The sequence below is a fragment of the Esox lucius genome, chromosome 19, assembly GCF_011004845.1.
Source record: "Esox lucius isolate fEsoLuc1 chromosome 19, fEsoLuc1.pri, whole genome shotgun sequence".
In the NCBI taxonomy this organism is placed as follows: domain Eukaryota; kingdom Metazoa; phylum Chordata; class Actinopteri; order Esociformes; family Esocidae; genus Esox; species Esox lucius.
The window spans coordinates 37,177,753-37,184,074 of NC_047587.1; positions in this window are offsets into that span (position 1 = coordinate 37,177,753).

Genomic DNA, 6,322 nt, shown 5'->3' on the forward strand with positions numbered 1-6,322 from the left:
GCCACATGGCAGCCAATCAAATAAGTATATTTTAGATTTTTATTGATTAAAATAAAATTTTGAAAAGTCATCATTTTTCATCTTAATTGTATGTGATGGGGTTCAATCAATCAATCAAATTTATTTATAAAGCCCTTTTTACAACGGCAGTTGTCACAAAGTGCTTTACAGAGACACCCAGCCTTAAACCCCAAGGAGCAAACAACAGTAGTGTTGAATTTCAGTCGCTAGGAAAAACTCCCTAAGAAGGTTGAATTTTAGGAAGAAACCTAGAGAGAACCCAGGCTCAGAGGGGTGATCAGTCCTCTTCTGGCTGTGCCGGGTGAGATATTAAGAGTCCAATTGGAATAATAAATACATTTCTCTGGGCTAAATCCAGAGTCTATTTGATTGTAGACTGGGTCAGAAGTATGACCAGGTGGACAAGGACAGGGACAGCAACGGGCCCCCCAAACCAGGTAATCCGCAGGTGTGGACCAGGACCTCATCTCCTCCTAAAATGTAAAACTGGAGGAGACTGAGAAAAGTTAGTAGTGCATTCCTCATATCCCCCAGCACAATAATATAGCAGTGTAACACCTTGGAACTGAGACGGGGGGGTCCGGTGACACTGTGGCCCTACCCAGGGGAGGCCCCGGACAGAGCCCAACAGGCAGGAAATCAATCCAAAAATAATAATAAATGGTAATACAACTAATCTTTATCCAGAGCATCTTCAATACACATCAAAAAAAGCTTCCTGTCACAGTAAGCGATGCTGTGTTGTATGGTCAAGCAACCGACAACACCCAAGTGCTGCTCTGAGAAAAAGGTGGGCAGTGATCCCCTTTATACGATTCAGATGACACTCTGCAGGGTTGCCAGGTATGAAATTTAAGTATTGCAGATTCAGATGTAAATTATGCTTCTTATTAGGAGTTATAATTATCTGATATGTGAATTGTTTGAAATCCTTGTTTGAAAGGCTAAATTTTGGACAATTACTAATGTATTACTTACTTACCTTGCATTTATCCTCCTTCTCTCTTGTTCAATTAAATTAAATTCCAACAACTATATATATAGAGATATATTTTTTTTACAGTAGGACCATTTTATTCTTCCAGTCATGCAACAAACATTGATTGATTGTGGTAACAAACCACAATCAATCAAACCTGCAGACACCTTGTCAGTGACAACATGCCAGTATTTAGGCACCAGAGCAAAGAAGCTCTTGTTGCCTCATTTTCATAAATAATTAACAAAACATGTATATGTTTCCAATACATCGGCATGTGTTATACTGTTCTTAGGCTACATATCATGCACTACGGATTACTTTAAGTCCATAAACTATATTTTCAAATTTGACCATCACCTCATGCCACTTGTGATAATATAGTGTCCTTATCATAACTGTTGCCTCAGCACACTTTAAATGGGTAATGTTTTAATGGATACATTAAGAGAAAACAAGTGTTCCTACAAACAACATGAAGCATTGCAAGTAATTAACCATCAGGGCTGATTTTTATATTCTTATAGGACAAACACAAATCTGGCAACCATTTTACACAACCACACAAAGATGTCTTGTTTACTGTAATGTAATTGTAATAATATATATTTTTTCAATTTAATTTAATTTAGCAAACTGTATTCAGATGATTAATATTATAAGGCAAAGTGAAGTTTATGTATGCTATGTGGAACCTTTCATAAACATTTTGTGCTCTAGGCTACATAATATAAACTAAAGATTGCTTAAAACATGATGCATTTGATTTTGGTGCTCATGTATTTATGTGATTTATGTGTTCTATGTCTATCTGCTTTTATCTATGCTCCTATGTTTTCTGTCTGTGCTTATGTGCCTGCTGGTGACAGGTGAAAACAATGATAGCATAAACAATACAGTATATAGGCACGTTTTAATATGAATGCTAACAGAAGAGTGCAGGTAAAAGAAAAGGTTATTTTACTTTAGATGTAGCCTATTGGATATAACAACTTGCAAGACTTAAAAGATGAAGCCAGAGCTTGCTCAGAAACTCATGCTGTTGCTTCCATTCCCATGTGCTGTTAAATTATAAGTCACTGGCTGCTAATTGATGAATCTCTTCACTGGTGTTGTACTGTGTAGGTATGTAGGAGTTTTAAACACTTCACAAACTCAGTACTATTATCCATTAGTAGCCCAAAGCAGATGCATATTGACATCAGCAAACCTCACCAAATGTTTACAGGTTGAAATGCCAAGTAATCTCCCACTGGAAAGTTAGTAATTTACAGTAAAAATAACATTTATAAAATAAAAAGTTTTTGACTATCTTTTGTAAAATGTGTACAAAGTTCTCTTACTACAGAATAATCAGAATCAGCTTTAATGCAAAGTACGTTTGCACAAAGGCTAAGAGATTAGATTTGGTAGCCTATTTTTGGGCATATTGAGTACACTAGAATATAACCTGTAAGAAAAATAAAACAAACTGATGAAAGTTACTAACGACCATACTGTCTGCAGTAGTTTTCTTTGTTAAAAATTCTCACTGCAGTTCAGATAGTGAAGTAAAAACTAATAAAACTAAATATGACTATGTCTTTATTACATGGTTGCCTAAAATAAAATAGTGTTTTGTTTGAGTCTCAAAGAGGGATTTTCGTATTAAACAAATACAAATGAAAAGTAGGCCAATGTGTCCTTTCAACCCTGTTACAGTATTCAACCCCATCACAGTATTCTCAACCCTGTCACATTAATATTTTTGGAAAATAAAATGAGGAAGACAATTAAAAATTAAAGCATTTCTTGCTGATTACCACTCGAAATGTTAAGGGCTAACACAGTAAAATTGTGGTTTTAGTGAAACATCTAAATAAAAAAATGTCTTACTAAAATAAAGAGACCACGGACAAACAATTTGGATATTTGTATCTTCCATCACATGCAAATGTGAAAATTATCATAAATGTTACATTTGAAGTCATTGAATTGGTATGAGGGACATGTGAGCAGTAGGTAGATGTTTGTTTTATAACAAGTTTTGTTTAGAATCCTGTTTAAACTAATAAAATGTTGTCCGTTACGGGGTTGAGAAAAAAAGGTGTACAAATCTGGAAAAAATTCAAGTTGAATTCAAGTTGAAAATTCCAAGTTGAAATATTACCGAATCCCAGGAATGACCCTTATATTAAAGAGTTTTGTTCCTAAATACAGCCTAGTAATTCATACCAAGACCTTTGTACAAGGTTTTAAATTAGAATCCTGTGATGCACAGATACATATAAATATCACCCCAAAGCTAATGGGCAGGTGGAACGTGTCAATCAGTAGGTGGGTAGGTTCTTGCAGTCTTATTGCCAGGACCGGCTAGGGTGGTGGTCGGAGTGTCTGTCATGGGCCGAATATGCCCAGAATTCCCTCTGCCACTCCTCCACGAACCTATTTCCATTTCAGTGCGTTCTAGGCTACCAGCCGGTCCTGGCACCGTGGCACCTGAGCCAGACCGAAGTCCCTGAGGTGGTTTTGGCGTGTGGAGGAAACTTGGCACGCCACCCATGTCCACTCCGCCTATCACACTCCTGAAATGGGGATTTGTAATCTCAATGAGTCCTTCCTGGATAAATAAAGGTTAAAAAAACAGTTAGCACCTGGACTATTTTACTACAGAGCCATGCTGTTGTAATACATGCAGAATGTGGTTTGGCATTGTCTTCTGAGATAAGCAAGGCCTTCCCTGAAAAAGATGTCTGGATGTACACGAATACACCCCCATACCATCACAGATGCTGGCTTTTGAACTGTGTGCCAATAAGAAGCCGGATGGTCCTTCTCCTCTCATAATTCTAGGGAATCATGGACATGGCATCCATGATTCCTTAAAATTATTTAAATTTTTGATTTGTCAGACCATAAGACAGTTTTCCACTTTGTCTTGTTGTCTGAGATCGGGCCCGATCTATATGAGATCGGGCCCAGAGAAGGCGGCAGTGTTTCAGGATTTTGTTCATGCATGGTTTCTTCTTTGCATGGTAGAGTTTTAACTTGCATTTGTGGTTGCAGTGACATACTGTGTTCACAGACAGTGTTCAGATATGTTCAGCCCCAAGGTCTTACGCTGCTATATTATTGTGCTGGGGGAGTAGGGTCAGTTCTCCTTCTATAAATCCTTGTAGATCTAAGGAAGGCATTCTCTAAATGTTCCCTGTTTCCTGCCGCTTCAAACTTACGAGGACCTGAGGAGTACCTGACTTGAAAGACCCATTGCTGTCCCTGTCCAAAGTCCTCTTGGTTGTGTTGCAGATAAAAATGATACCTGATGATTTCAGCTGCCACTGTGCTGACACCTCCCCCTCCCCAGTTTTGTCCCTGTCCTTGTCCATCTGGTCATGCTTCTGATCTGGACTAAGTTTAAATAGACTCAGCCCACATGCATTTATTAATTATTACAATTTGTACTCTTAATATGTTTCACCCGGCACAGCCAGAAGAGAACTGAGCCTGGGTCCTCTCTAGGTTTCTTCCTAGATTTCGGCCTTCTTAGGGAGTTTTTCCTAACCATTGAAATTCAACACTACTTTTGTTTGCTCCTTGGGGTTTAAGGCCAGGTGTTTGGTAAAAGCATTTTGTGACAATTAGATTGATTGATTCCTGAGCCCATGCAGTGACTTCCTCTACAGAATCATGTCCGTTTTTTATTTACATTTTACACAGCATCCCAATGAGGTTATCATAATAATATGAATATAACATGTGAACAGAGCAGAAGACAGAGATGGGGAAGATCATTGTGAGTTCTGCTTACTTACACCTACTCACTCTTTCAACTCAAAAATAACCTTTGACATTACAATGGATCTCAGCCTGAACATCACCCACATTCAAAGTGTGTGTGTGTGTGTGTGTGTGCATGCGTGCATGTGTGTGCGTGTACTCAAATTGCTATCTACGTGAGGGCCAATTTGAGCCTTAAACTACACAGCTCAAAAAAATTAAGGGAACACGTAATCATCACAGTCTAACACCAGGTCAATTAAACTTCAGGGATATCAATCTGTCCAGTTAGGAAGTATAAGCGGTTGTGAATCAGTGTCACCTATTTTGATGTAAATTAAAGTGACAACAGGTGCACTGGAGAGGCAACAGCAAGACAACCCACAAAAAGGGAATGGTTTTGCAGGTGGTGGCTACTGACAATTGCTTTCTCTTTATCCTTCCTGACTGATTATTCTCTAGTTATGCATTTTGCTACTGTCCTTGTCACTACAGGTAGCATGAGGCGGTACCTGCAGCCCATTCAGGTTGCACAGGTAGTCCAGCTCTTCCAGGATGGCACATCCATACATACCGTCACAAGAAGGTTTGCTGTGTCTCTGAGTAAAGTCTCTAGAGTATGGAGGAGATACCAGGAGAGCTGGACAGGGCTTTAGGAGGGCAACAACACAGCAGGAGGACTGGAATCTGCTTCTTTGTGCGAGGAGGAACAGGAGCATTGCCAGAGCCCTACAAAATGACCTGTTATGTATCAATACATTTGACACCGCCAAGTAGCGCCACAGTCTGTCCAGGAGCACTGATGCCTTTAATATATTTTGTTCACCGAGGCCCAATGTGTGATTTAAGTGTTCCCTTAATTTTTTTGAGCAGTGTGACAACATTTTGGGAAAGTGAGGACCTTTTGGCCGGTCCTCACATAGACAATTATTATTTTTTGGCTTGGGGTTAAGTTTAGTGTTAGGATAACAATTAGGTTTAGGGTTAGAATTTGGCTTTGACTATGGTTAAGGTTAAGTTTAGGCAGGCGTTATGTTTAGGGGTTAAAACATAGGATTTTTTCGATCTTTTCAAATGCTATTTCGGATATATGTGTCCCTGTGTTTATGTCTGTATATGCCAAAACCAATGCATACTTTTTAACACTGAGGCAATTACAGGAATGGTGTTTTATTTCTTTGTTTATCTGGAGGCAATGTTAATCAAACGTTTTGATTTGCAGCCAAATCTGGCTTGTAAAATATAGAACACATTCAAAAACACTTGCTTCTTTTTTTCTTGGAAATATCATCCCTTTCCAAAAATCCATTGATTCAGGATTACTTTGCAATGTGTAATCTGGCAGGGGTTCACTCTTGCCACATACACAGATTGTGTCGTTTGACAGGATACAATAATCATCAATAAAACATTCGGTATTTTTTCTCTGACATTTGCGCCCACGCTTTTCACCGTGCTATATTTACTTTAAAACGTTTCCTCCATCACACCCCCGGGGAGGGCTTACAATTATACAACAGAATGCAATTGGATGGATGGGAAGATACACGTGCTCTCACTCTGTCG